The sequence below is a fragment of the Nyctereutes procyonoides genome, unplaced genomic scaffold (genome assembly GCF_905146905.1).
Source record: "Nyctereutes procyonoides isolate TBG_1078 unplaced genomic scaffold, NYPRO_anot_genome, whole genome shotgun sequence".
NCBI lineage: Eukaryota > Metazoa > Chordata > Mammalia > Carnivora > Canidae > Nyctereutes > Nyctereutes procyonoides.
Window position 1 is genome coordinate 31,504,201 of NW_026575120.1, and position 14,166 is coordinate 31,518,366.

General features: G+C 44.0%; 1 protein-coding gene across 1 annotated transcript in view; it reads right to left on the reverse strand.

Annotated features, from left to right (window-relative positions):
- The window catches only part of BPGM (bisphosphoglycerate mutase), a 124,279-nt gene extending 111,130 nt beyond the window's left edge, over positions 1-13,149 (reverse strand). The window contains exon 1 of the mRNA XM_055335559.1: positions 12,712-13,149. The gene's annotated coding sequence lies outside the window, so the exon portion shown is untranslated. The remainder of the gene's footprint in view (positions 1-12,711) is intronic.
- Positions 13,150-14,166: the final 1,017 nt, after the last annotated feature.

The following is a 14,166-nucleotide window of genomic DNA, read 5'->3' on the forward strand; positions in this document are numbered from 1 at the left end:
GCCAGTGTAAATAATACTGTTGTAAGTTAGGGCTGCATGTATCTTTTTGAATTAGCATTTTGATATCCTTTGGGTAAATACTCAGGAGTGGAATAGCTGGATCAGATGATAGGTTCTAAGACCGGAAGCCAGGAAATGCCTAGAAAACAGGGCAGTAAGCTTCTTGACATTGGTCTTAGCAACATTGTTTTTGGATGGGACTCCAAAGGCAAGGGAAACAAAAGTAAAAATAAACAAATGGGAGTATTATCATGCTAAACTGTTTCTGCACCATGAAGGAAATCATCAACAAAATGAAAATACAGGGCACCTGATTGCCTCAGTTGGTTAAGCATCTGCCTTTGGCTCAGGTCATGGTCCCAGGGTCCTGTAATTGAGCCTCCCATTGGGCTCCCTGCTCAGTGGGGGGATGCCCGCTTCTCCCTCTCTTGCTCCTGCTTGTTCTCTCTCTCTCTGTAAAATAAATAAATATTTTTTAAGTGAAGACAACCTACTAAATGGGAGAAATTATTTGCAAATTATATGTCTAATAAGAGGTTAATATACAAAATATATAAAGAACTCCTACAACTCAACAACAGGTATCTTGACTAAAATATGGCCAGAAGACCTGTAAAGACGTTTCTCCAAAGAAGACCTGCAGATGGCCAACAGATACTTGAAAAGATGCTCAACATCACATCAGGGAAATACAAACCAAAACCATAATGAGCCATGACCTCACACCTGATAGAATGGGTGTTATCATATAGAGAAGAAATAAGTGTTGGTGAGGATACGGAGGAAGGGAAACCCTCTCTGCACTGTTGACAGGAATCAAACTGGTGCAGCCTCTGTGGAGAACAGTATGGAGGTTCGGCAAAGAGATAAAGTAGAACTCGCTCATGTCTTGCCAGTTATTGCTAATTAGTACCTGTATGTGAGAAGAATCGATAGGTGTGGACACTACAAACCCAAGCACTAGTTCTTTTTTCAGTTGTTCTACTTACACAGCTTTGCCATACACTGAATTGTATATGAAAGGAAGAGTTGAGTGGAAGCCTTCAGACCTACTTTGCTTGAGCGTCGAAGTTGACTTCATTTGAGTTTTAATCATAAACATGCAGGATTTTGTATGTGAGGGGACTTTGACCTTAGTGTCATCCATGTCAATTAATAATAATAAAACATACGTTCAAAAGGCATGTGGTTGTCATAGACGCATTATAACAAGTCTTCTACATGAGATGTATCTGTCCAGCCTCCTACCACACACACACACACACATGGAAGGACATTCCCTATGAGGAATTGGAAACATGGCCATTGTCCGTATGTGAGTGGGCTGTTCTTAACCTCCTGAGCTGACAAATCTAGTCTGTGTACAAATTGTGTTTAGTGTCTTTTTAAATGTGTGTTATTTTCTTTTTGAAAATAATCTTAATTTCTTTACGGTTATTTGTTAATTTTATCCATTCTAGAGAGAGCCTTTGTGCAGTACCAAGTATAATAGAACTGTCATCCAATTAGTGATACATTTTTCTAGACTGAAGAAATCTAGATGTATTTTTGTGTTTTATATCTCTAATATTTGAATGGCTTTGACCAAAATAAATAGCTGTTCACGCATGACTGATAGGGTTTTAGTTTTTGTCACCCAGTGAAATAGGGCCCTAGGTCATCATCAGTTTAAAGAGAGGAAAATGCACTTGTTTTAATATCTATGTGATCAAGATACCAAGGTACATTTTCCTCTCTAGCAGAGATGTGTCACACGAGGTTGTAGCTGTGTTCAGTGTAGTCATGTGGATGGATGCAAAATGGAGAGAAACGTTCCAGTCTGAAGCATTGTCATCTTTTCTCCTAAAGAGCCTAAAATTCTAACAAACAATGCACTTTTGGCATCTTTCTTGACAAGCACGCTGTATACGCTTGTCAATGGTTAAAAAAATGGATTGAAAAAAATTGATTGAAAAAAAATGGATTGACTCCCAAATTGTTTTTAAATTCAGAAGTTTATCTAGTAGGTGACAGACTAAAAATGCACACTCGGAGCTTGTTCTCTGGGTTTGAACGTAATTCTATTTAAACTGTAAGACATGGTGTCTTCATTTTCTGACAGTCCTTGAGACAAAATTTGTCTCATTAGTCATTAAGCATCATATTTCTTACATGGCTGCTGTTAATTCGAGGAAGGTCATTTGGGAGGGCTTATTAAGTGGGACAAATGCAGCAAATGCTAAGAAAGTAGGGCCGCCAGCAGTTCAGCCAGCTTGACAAGGCCTGCTGGGTGATTGATAACTGCGCTAGTTTGAAATCCAGACCTCGAGGAATGGAGTGGTAACCAGGGGCGAGAAGAAGCAATTGCCAACATATGCCTCCTCGTAGGCAGGGAAGACATAGATTACAGTGCAGGGAGTGTCAGGAGGCTTTTTTTTTTTATCATGAATTCTGCCTCTTACTCACCTGTTATTTTTAGAACATTGCATCTGTTTGTCAAAAAGAAATGAAGGCTGAATAGGTTCAGTCTACGTGGCCTTCAAGGGGCTCCAGCTCTCTGATACGTGAAGTGACACTGTTTTATATTAACCATAATCTAAAAGTACAGAATTGGTTTGCTTGTTGTTAAAATAACAGCCAGTTTGCTCTGGCTGACATTGTTGCCAAATTGCAAGTTAGTGGCAACATAGATCTAAGCCTACTTGTCTGTGACCTGCCTCACTTTGGCAACCAATGAATGGTACCGGTGAGTAGATGATAAACTCCAACAGGTGACAGGCTGTCGACAGAGAGACTGAAGCAGAAAATCAGGAAATCTTATAATGTGACACATCTGGTACAGAATCGTGTGCAGGCTGGCCCGCTGCCGGATTGTACTGTGGAGTGCAGGAATGCTCTCTGGGTCATATCAACATGTTAATAAAGGGAAAGTTTTCTTTTCCGATTGAGAGGGGTGACCTTATATTAATTGGCAGGAATTTTGAGCAATTTTAAGAATTTTTCAAAAGGTCTTTCATATTACTAAAGGCTCAGGTTTCACAAAATGAGCCAGTGGCTAGTTTAAAAGCCCAGGCTGCTACCCCACAATTGGCTTCTGTAATGTGTGAAGTGCTTATGAGTTAACTAGTCGCAAGGCATTTTTCTTTATGTTTATTTTTTAAAATATTTTATTTATTCATGAGAGAGAGAGGCAGGGACACAGGCAGAGGAAGAAGCAGGCTCCACGCCGGGAGCCCGACCTGGGACTCAATCCCAGGTCTCCAGGATCAGGCCCTGGGCTGAAGGTGGCGCTAAACCGCTGAGCCACCAGGGCTGTCCGCCATGCAGTTTTTATGATCTTGTCATATCTCCCAATACTCCCCATAGAGTACTCTCAAAGTACCTAAAACTATTTGGGATTCCTAGAATCGACCATGACATTTTACACATTCCTACTCTATACCTGCCACTCCTACTGCCTAGAGAATTCCTATTTATACATCAGGACCCGTTGTAAATATCATCTGCTCTGTGATCTCCTTTGGAATTGTGGTTCCATCCTCTGTGCTCCAGAAATATTTTGAATACAGCTCTGATGCAAAATGTACATCAGGTATTTAATGACTTGTTTATATATCTTCTTTCCCACTCTACTGGGAGAGCCACAAGGTCAAGATAATGTACATCCTCCTGCCTAGAACATGCACAGGTTTAGAAAAGCAGTTCATTAAGTTCCTCAAATTGGAGGAAGGACCGACTGTGAGATGTTTCCCCAGGATGCGTGGACAGGAAGCCAAGGGAAGGAAGGAGTTAATAGTTCAACCTTTACAATGCTATGATTGGTAACCTTGGATTTGAATTTCTGTTTAACACAATTGGCCAGTGAGAACGCCATTTTCATCACAAATCCTTATTTCCTCCAAATTTTCTAAAAACATCACCCTATCAGTTTGAATCCTGCAGGCTCTTTCTCAGCCAAAAGGAATTTCCCTTTAAACAAAAACTATTCAGACATTTCCAAGATATGAAATGTTTAAAAACCAGGATTTTACACTCAGACAACTAGGAAACTGTTTGTGGATTTTTTTTTCCCCAGACTCCTCTTATTTGCCAAGAAGTCTGAAGAGGATTTTTTTTTCTGATGTTAAAAAAAATGTTTCCTACCTCTGTGCCTCTCTGTTTTTCCATTCTTTATATTGTCTGGGTTTTACAGAAGCAAGGTTTTAAGTCAGGAAAGAGAGGCTACAGAATGCAACACAACAGCTGCCAACTGAGCTGTTCCAACCATACAGGCAATCAACTAAATCTTGTTGGTGTGTTAAATCATTTTTTAAAGCTGAAAGGCCTTCAAAGGCAAGAGCATGATACCCAGAATAGAACTATGGGGTTAAAAAAAAAAAAAAAAAACACCTTGGTGGCCATGTGATACAAATGCAGTATTTTACAAGTTGGATAAACTGACACCCAGAATGTCAAGTACCTTGTAACACAAGTTTACACATCAAAATGACATGCTTCAAAGAAAAAGTCTCTTCCAAGAGCCATCATTGATACTTCTAACAAGAAGCAGGCATAGGAATTTGGGTGGCTCAGAGTAACCCATCTCTATTCTTAAAAACACCTCAAAGCTCTTCAGTAATGTCAGCACAGTTTGGGTAAATAAATTACTCCAGAATAGAGCAAGTCAAAGGCAGGCAGTTCAACAGGAGGCAATTGCAACTGAGCTTGACAGCAGCTATACACAATAGAGGAAATATACGGTACACGATTCTAAGAAGTTATGTCTGATTTTTGCACTGACCTGCCACCTAGTCCTAGAAAAATTTAGACATACCACCTCAGAACACCACAAAGTGTTTCCCAACCCAAAGAATAAGCACAAGCCCAGCTAAAACACAGCTTGCATCTGACGAGTGACACTGACTCTAGAAACAACTCTGTCCCAGTAATGACCTGTGAGTTTCTCATGGGTCTATACTGCAGGAGAGCTGAGTCAGTAAATATTCCCTGAGATAAATGGGGTGCAGTGATAAAGGTAGTTCAAGGTGTCCCCTACTCTTCTCAGAATAATGATCATGAAGATTCAGGATTACCCATTGCCCTTCCAGAACTAATGAAGGACCAGAAGAATCTTGGGTTATACCAAACTTTCCATCAATAGGCAAAAAAATAGATACAAAGATCTGAGAACCGGCTGTATTGAAAGTGATAGAAGGGAGCATACAGAAAGAATAGAAGGCCAAGTACCAAACACGCACATTTAGGAGGTAGCAAGGAAGCCAGTGAAAAAGGAAAAGCTGAGCCCCTCAGACTGTCATGGAAGCTGATCACGAATGAGTTATGAGATGGCCTTGTAGTCAAGGCTGCCAAATTATGTCCATGAGGCCTAGTAGGTCAGGACAGAGAAAAGACTAGGTGTAGTGGTTATAGAGAAGTTGGAGGACCTTCTAGCAACAGTGGGTACCAGAACTGACAGGGTGCAGAAGTAAGTAGAAAGTAAGGAAATGCAGGCAGTAGGTATTGACTACTTATTTCAGAAAAGCTGGCAGTAAACAAAAGGGAAAAAAATGTGAGCAAGAAGGAGCAACAGCATCTGGCAAACATGTGTTCAAGGCAGAGACCTGTGTTTACAGCAGAAGGTAGAAGCTGGGGAGGGCAGGAAATGAGGATGTGTGCGAGAAACTAATAACAGGCTCTCGTGCTTCCTGAGTGATGTCAGACGCCTAAGGTCAGAGCATCTCTGCCTCAGAGAGAAGATGTTAAGTCAGGGGAGACGGAGGAAAAGCCTATCTATTATGGGCCAGGCAGCGACATGTGAGGTAACTTGCCCAAGGTCACTAGAGAACCAGTGGCCCTTGACGTCGAATCTGCCTGACTTTGCCAAAGCTCACCCTTTCCACCATGCTGCCCTCAGCACCACACTAGTGGAAACCAGGGCTGTTACACAATCACCCACACTCCCACCTTGTTCTTCAAACTAAAGAAAAGATAACTGACACCAAATTACCCATGTTGCTTTCACACTAAATTTTCAGATTTCCAGAAGCATTTACAAGAATTCAGAGTTTAAAAAATATATGAACGAAAGAGGTCAGGGCCACCGAACTTAACCATTCTCCGAGAGTGCCTCACTCCACTTCTTTAGGCATCAAGCAATTATTGTGTATCTCTGAGCATTTTGCACTTGGCTAAGTAAGCATCATGAGAATACAGAAAAGCCAAAGTTGTGTCCCCTGTCCTCAAGGAGCTTGTGTTTCAGCTAAGCCAATCTATTGATTGCTCTAGGCCTCAGATTCTCAGTACATAAAACAGGCCAATGCCTCCCATGCACCCTGCAGATGACCTATATGTTTCAATTCAGGAAAAATCTAGGTCACTTAGAACTTCATTTGGAAGAGATGGAAAGCATGTGATGAGCAGGGAGGAAGAGGAGGAGGCTCAAGGCTGATCCAAAGATCAGGCTTTTCATCATTTTCTTTCGATCTGAACTCTGCAGTGGCAGGGAACATGAACACTCCCCTCATTCATAAAATTACTCACTTGGACAATTGAGACATTCTATAGCCGTGGGCCCAAAATCCTACCAAATAACCAAGCAACACCTAGGGCCATCTGCCTCGAGACAGCACAGGTCAGAGCCATGCCAGGCTGAGGCAGGCATTTCAGGATGCCAATAGGTACACCTGGGCTTATCAATATTTGAATAGCCACGAGCAACCGAAAAAAAAAAAAAAAAAAAAAAAAAAACAACCCAGCTTCCTTGAAAACTGACATTCAGCTTTCTACCTGCAGATCTGAAGTTGTGTGGACCTCCCAACAAAACAAGTCATTCTTGTCTTACATGATAAGCATGATTGTAGGCTTAGTTACCTTTAGCCCTGATATTTGACCCTGATACAGACAGTTCAGATAATATAGTCAATTCTACATTCCCTAGCTAGTGGGTTGGGACACAGCAGCACACCCTCCCTGATCACCTTTGTGTGCATTTCCGAGAGGCCAGTCTTGTCTCTGTGGTCTTCCTTCATTCGTACTATTAGCACAGGTAAATAACACTCTTAGAGCTTTGCAAGTGGCACAGTACCGGTTTGATCTTTTATTTCCAAGGCTAATTACTGTGGATTATAAAACATTTTCCATTTGCTAGCCCAACTCTGTGAGGAAGACAGCCATTGGTCAAACAAACACATAATGAAAGGACTGCCAACTCAGACTATTTTTCCAATGATCATGCTGAGTGAGCTACCGATAGCTCTTCAATCCCCAGATGACTAATCTGAGCCAGTCATGTAAATCCCGTTCTAGCCATTGGTTTTAAAATGGTTAAATGACCCCATCCTTGTCGATGAAGCTCAAAGAGAAATCAGCTGGTGGACTTCTGAGAAAAGTTTCTTCCATTCTAAAAAAGGACACGGCAAGACTCAATCTCTCTTTTTCCTCTGAATATTGCCATTTTGAATCAAATACCAGAAACTCATATGGCAATGAGTTGCTTTCTCATTGCATCGAGCCCAAAGATGAAATTTGCACATAGATGAATGGCAGTTAGGACCATAATGACACAGGAGTTGCCCAGTCAGTCAAACAAGGAGCTATATACTTACAACATGACATAATAATTTACTTATTGTATAAGCAATCTGAATCAGGTTTCAGTTACTTACAGCTGCAAAAATTGTAATTTAATTCAATTATTCACCTAGATGCAATACCTCATTTCTCTTGCAAGACCAGCTTCACGTCAGACTTCCCTGCTTCCATAGAACATTCTTACTTGGGGTCTTTGAAGAGGGCAAGCACAAAATCTAGTAGTGCCCTCTCAACTTTCAGCGGTATGCCTGAGTCCACCTTCCCCCAACCTGTGTTATCACCATGAGAACAATTTCAGAGACAACAATCTAATAGGTCAAAGAAATTTCACCAAGCCATTGAACATCCTTTAGATCATAGATATATTAGCAATGCATGTACCTGGCTGCTTTATGAATAAGAGCAAAGTATATGGAATAGTAGAAGAATAGTGAGTGCTCCCCCCGCTCCCCAAATATTCCTCCCCTACAACTTGGGTATTGCCAGAAGTTCTCCATTTAGAAATCCACCTTTTTGAGTGGAAGTAATTACTGTTAAATATAAATGCCCATTTAGGGGTCATATGTTAAACTTTACTAATATTTAAATTTTCAGTGTAAGCTCATCAAATCTCTCATGAGAGCAAAATTTAGGAGTTAGAAAGAGAACACTATTTTTTTTTTTTTAAAGGTTTTTTATTTATTTATTTACGATAGTCACAGAGAGAGAGAGAGAGAGGCAGAGACACAGGCAGAGGGAGAAGCAGGCTCCATGCACCGGGAGCCCGACGTGGGATTCGATCCCGGGTCTCCAGGATCGCGCCCTGGGCCAAAGGCAGGCGCCAAACCGCTGCGCCACCCAGGGATCCCCGAAAGAGAACACTATTACAGTGAGTACTTGAGGCCCAGCAAGGGAGGAAAACATGAAAACAAAGGTCAAGAAAGGTGAAGTGAGGGCCTTGAAGACAAACTATGTTTGCTTTGCAATTCGACTAGAACTCATTACTTATCATTCAGTGCATGAAGATCAGGTGACAAGCAATGATATCCTCAAGCCAGCAGGACCCCGGGTTCCACCTCAGAACCTGGTCAGGGGCCAATAATAGGAGTTGTCCCCAAGGTGGTACATCAGCCCCAAATCTTCAATATCCCATTGGAGCCACATCAGTCGCTGGGCCAGCCAGGAGGAAGGGGAAACCACCAGCCTGTGAGATTAGCCAACTCCATCCCAGAACTCAGTGATAGATGTGGATGCCAGATGGCCTTCACATCCGGACACAGGTTGAACAGCCCCTTAACTCTCTACCTCCCACTGTCTGGTATTGGTCGTTTCATTTGAAAAACCAACCAGATATAAAATTTTAGTGCACAGCCACTAAATAATCTTACAAGTACTAGATTGATATGAACAGCATTGATAACAAAACCAACCATCATTATCTTTGCAGACTCCATCGTATAGTTTTCTACGAAGATTAAAATCATTGCAAAAATTGAAAAAAAAAATCCCAATTTTCCAGATTGTAAAACTGAGATATAAGAAAGTTACCAAGATCATAAAGTTTATCAGACCCAAACTCACAGTTAATCTTCCACCCATAGAGCCCCCTTCCACCAAGGATTCTGGCCTCCTCCTCTCTTCACCAAGGCCTCCACTGACTTGGAAAGTGTTGAGCCTTTTTTTTTTTTTTAAGATTTTATTTATTTATTCATGGAGACACACAGAGAGAGAGTCAGAGACATAGGCAGATGGGGAGGCAGGCTCCCTGTGGGAAACCTGAAATGGGACTCAGGACTCGATCCCAGGACCCCGGGATCATGACCTGAGCTGAAGGCAGAGCTCAACCACTGAGCCACCCAGGTGCCACAGGAAGTGTTGAGCCTTAATGGAGCACCAGATCTCCTCTCCCGCTAGGGAGACTCAAATTAAAATCACCTCTAGTCCAGTCTTACATGGTGCCTTTAAGCTTTAATTTTACGTTTTCTAAATACATTCTGGAGGTAAAAAATAGAACAGTATAAAAGGGGTAGTATATAAATAACTCCCTCACCCCTGCTCCCTCTGTTGACCCCCCCAGTCCCCAGATTGCCGTGCCAGAAACAATTATTCATTTCTTGAGCGTCCTTCCGAATATAAACTGTGTCTATATTAGTAGATAAAATTGATAGCCTGTTTCCCTCTTTAAATTACAAAATCCCACAACGAATGCCCAGAAATGTAATTTGCACCGAATCTTAGAGGAACACAACATATGTGTTAGAAATGCCCAATATCCGGGCAGGTTTGGGGAAGGAACAGGGTTTCTCACAATGCTTTCAAACCAGAAAAGAGACACACTCTCATTTTTAGATCTACCATCTTTTCTAGGCCCACTTTTAGCCTAGACACACTCTGGATACAACAGCACTCACTGTTTTAAAATAATATGTTGTCAAAAATTTTTTTAAAATAATATGTTGTCATCTGTATGGAAACTTTTTTTTAAGATTTTTTATTTATTTATTCATAGAGACACACACGGAGAGAGAGAGAGAGAGAGAGAGAGAGAGAGAGAGAGAGAGAGAGAGAGGCAGAGACACAGGCAGAGGGAGAAGCAGGCACCATGCAGGGAGCCCGACGTGGGACTGGATCCAGGGTCTCCAAGATCGCACCCTAGGCTTCAGGCAGCGCTAAACCTCTGCGCCACTGGGGCTGCCCTGGAAACTATATTTTAAGCTCCAAGAGGAAGCCCAAAGCTCTAAAAACTTGGGATCTAATGAGCAAGTGCATATTCATTCTATCCATGTACTTCATTATTTTGTAAGCTTGGAACCTGTCCCTTCTAAGCCTTTGTCCTTCTGAACCAAGAAGTCTTCTCCTCACTAACCATATGAGAAAAACACTGCTCCAGCTGGTTCACAGAAGGTGCCAGAGAAGGTACAATCCCAGGCTCAGGCGATTTGAACCCTCTACGTTTTTAAAATCAGGTAGGTGACAGGTTTGCTAAAACAGGGCATTAGCAATCATGCATGTGGTAACTAAATCCCTATTTAGGCCTGAGAGTCAGACTATTCCACATTTTGAACAAACAGCAATAATAACCAGCTCTGCAATTGGATACCCAACAGAGTTCAAGAAACAGATGGGAAAGTTATCTATTTTCAAATCTCTGCCAGACTCCCCTTAGTTTAGAAGCAATACAATCCAGTCGTCTGTTGCTACTAAATCCAATACCTCTTTCAACACTAATTCATATACATAGTGTGTTGGCAAGGACCCGTAGTAATGATGAGTGGCATTTTATAGGAGTGAGCTGCAGAAGAGAGACACATTCCTAAGTGGCAGACATAAAAGTCATTTTAAAAAAATAAATAATTAGAGGAAAAATAATCACACATCACTGCTTCATCACAGTAACATAGAAAAACTGAGCTCTTGGGGGATCCCTGGGTGGCTCAGTGGTTAAGCACCTGCCTGCAGCCCAGGGTGTGATCCTGGAGACCTGGGATTGAGTCCCATGTCGGGCTCCCTGCATGGAGCCTGTGTCTCTGTCTCTGTCTCTCTGTCTCCCTCTCTCTGTGTCTCTCATGAATAAATAAATAAAATCTTTAAAAAAGAAAAACTGAGCTCTTAATACCAAAAGGAATGTAAGGTCTCTACCCCTGACACTCTTCATAAAGATCTTAATTAGAGCCAGTCCAAACTGTTCTGTCTGGAGTTAATGTCATAGTCACAGGTAGCATCTTAAATCCTAGTCTGTGATCTCACAAATGCAAGTCACAGGCCGAAAGGGAATGTGTATGCCTGTGCACAATTCATGCCACCAGCTGAAAGACAACCCCAAAGCTGTGGCATTACAGCTGCTGGATGAGACATTTTCATAGTATGTTTAAGAACAAAAGAGAAGAACTGCCTCCCCCCTCCACCCCATGGTTAAAATGCCGCCCATGTCAGTAGAAACACCTGGAGCACCCAATTACCAGGAGATATTTGAGGGCCAATGTGTTCTAAGTCCTGGACTGACAACAGGAAGTTCATCTGGGCCCTCAAACCAAATGCAGCCCAAATGATCTCCTCGGGGAAAGCCTCAGCGAGCAAAACCCAAATCCCACTACACATCTGACTTTTGCCCCAGCATGAACTACCACTCCCTCTCCGCCCTGCACTCTGCATTTTTCCAACAAGCCATTCTCAGCCATCACAAATGCTTTGGTGGGAATCACAGGGAGGCCCTCATCCCTTTTCCCAAAATAACCTCAACCAGAGGCAAAGGCCAAGGAGGTGGGGCCTGCAGGCCATTTTGCAAAAGTTTCAAATATCCTGGCACTGACCCCCTTAAAAACAATCATGAAGGGAAAACAGCCAAGCTTCTCGTTTTCTCATTAGTTCTCTGTCTCTCACTCATTACTAACTTCTGCATTTTTAAGAAACAAGCAAAAAGTAGATCTCACATAAAATCATATTAACATTGCTGGCTGTTGGAAGCAGGAGTTTATTTTGCAAACTCAATGCCAAACACTTGAACCTGACACCTTTAAAAGAAATGTGCAGTGTTCTGTGACAGTTCAATCCCCAAACGGGTCCCTGACGCATAAGACGGAACAAAGAACTGGGGAGCCGTCCCACCTCCTCCAAAGCCTTTCTGACATATGCAACTGCCTCAGATTTCCATATTCTGCTGATCTTTCCCCTGAAGAAGAGAGAGGAAGCAGATTTATTGGCTGTCCAGTTAGAGACCAAATAACCTAGTCTCTCTCCTACATGTCAAAGAAGCTTTTCCAAAACACACACACACACAGACACACGCACACCCGTGCAATTCCTTCCAGAAACATACAAAAAGTAAAGAGAGAGACTGTGACAGCGAAGGCAAGAAAATGCCACTTTGTTTAGTTCTCCAAACCTTCCCAGGGAACAGCAGCAGACTCAACAGTGGCACCGAATTCTCCACCACCTACCCCTTGGGCTCTCCCCTGCCCCCCAGCAGGGGTGAAACAGGCTCGGGAACAGAGCCTTCCTTGCCAAAGGAACACAAACTGTCACTGCGATGACGGAAGCCCTAAAAGGGCCAGGGGCCCACCCTGGTCTGTCCGGGGGGCAAAAGCACACCTGTCGCTCGGCGTCTTGCCCCGGGCATGCCTGCCTCCTCCCCGACACTTCCTCCGCAGCCCCCGCCCCCCCCCCCCGTGCCCTTCAGGTCCTCACCGTGTGGTACATCAGAGCCTCGGTTTCCCCGGGCTCCGACAGCTCGCTCAGCTTGCGGTCCCACTGCAGGACGCTCTGCTCCCCGCTCTCCAGCACCTCCATGCCGGGCGAGGATGCTGCGGCCGGAGCACAGCGGGTGGAGATGCCTCCGCGGTTAGGGTCCCGCGCGCAGGCTGTGCGCGTGCGCCTGTAGCTTAGGCACCTAGGAAGGAAGCACGTCCTGTGCTGTCTACCTGCCGGAGAACCAGCTGCCAAGGGCTCCCGGCCGGTGTCCTCGGAACTCCGAGAACTGCCGGGGGAGACAGGCTGTCCAGGGACCCGGCTGAAGGCTGAAGGGGCTACAGCAGGGCGTGCGTCCAAAACAGAGGCAGATCGGGTCTCACCCCAAGAAAATCCCTTTGCAATAAGCCCACTTCCCAATACCGCCCCAGACGCAAACTTGGAGACTTCCCCAGGGCTCCTCAGCTCGGCTCCGGGACCCCAGCTAATGACTCCACCCCCTCCAGGGCAGTGACCAATCGGATGCTCACCGCGCCCGCCCGACCCAATCAGAAGTCAGGCTTCCCGCCCCGTCCCGCCCCGAAAGGCTGGGCAGAGGGAAGGCTCAGCCAGGGTTTTGGAATGTGGGCGGGGAGCGCCTCTGACGTCACCGGGGAACTCCCTCTGCCCGGCGCGACAGCGGACCAATGGAGTGCTCGGTCGGGGCGTGATGGACAGGGGGCGAGGCCAATGACAAAGGGGCGTCTGCAGGGGTCCGGGGCGGGATCCTGGAGACCTGGGATTGACTCTCACCTCGGGCTCCTGCATGGAGCCTGCTTCTCCCTCTGACTGTGTCTCTGCCTCTCTCTCTCTCTCTCTCTCTCTCTCTCTCTTCTCTCTCTCTCTCTCTCTCTCTCTCTGTGTCTCTCATGAATAAATAAAATAAGAATCTTAAAACAAATGGCGCTGCTGGAGGAAGGAAGGTCGGTGAGAAGATCAGGTTAACTGTGAGGAGGCACCAGACATAAGGGGGTGCCATGGAAATGGGGTCCATGGGAGCCAGACTGGGGAGGGATGTCTGAGCAGAAAAACCAGACAACATATTCATCCTATGTTGCATGAAGCCCTGAGATACATAGCGATGTGGATGGAAGTGTCACTAAGGGAAACAGAAAGTATTTTTGAGAAGAGTGAGAGTAAAAAGTACATTTCTACATATGTTGAACTTGAGAAACCAGCCATTTCTGCCCCTCCGGTAAGAACTGGGTTGGGGATCAACATTTTCCATTGATGAGAGTATGCACGATGGCAATTCAGGAAATCCGTCCATCACCACATTTCAAATATTAGACAAGGGTATTCCTTCACACATTCCAACTCTCATAATGGTGTCTTTTGATGAACCTAGAGGGTCATGATTTTAATGAAGCCCAATAGGTGATTCCCATTTTATGGTTAGTAATTTTTGTGTTCTGT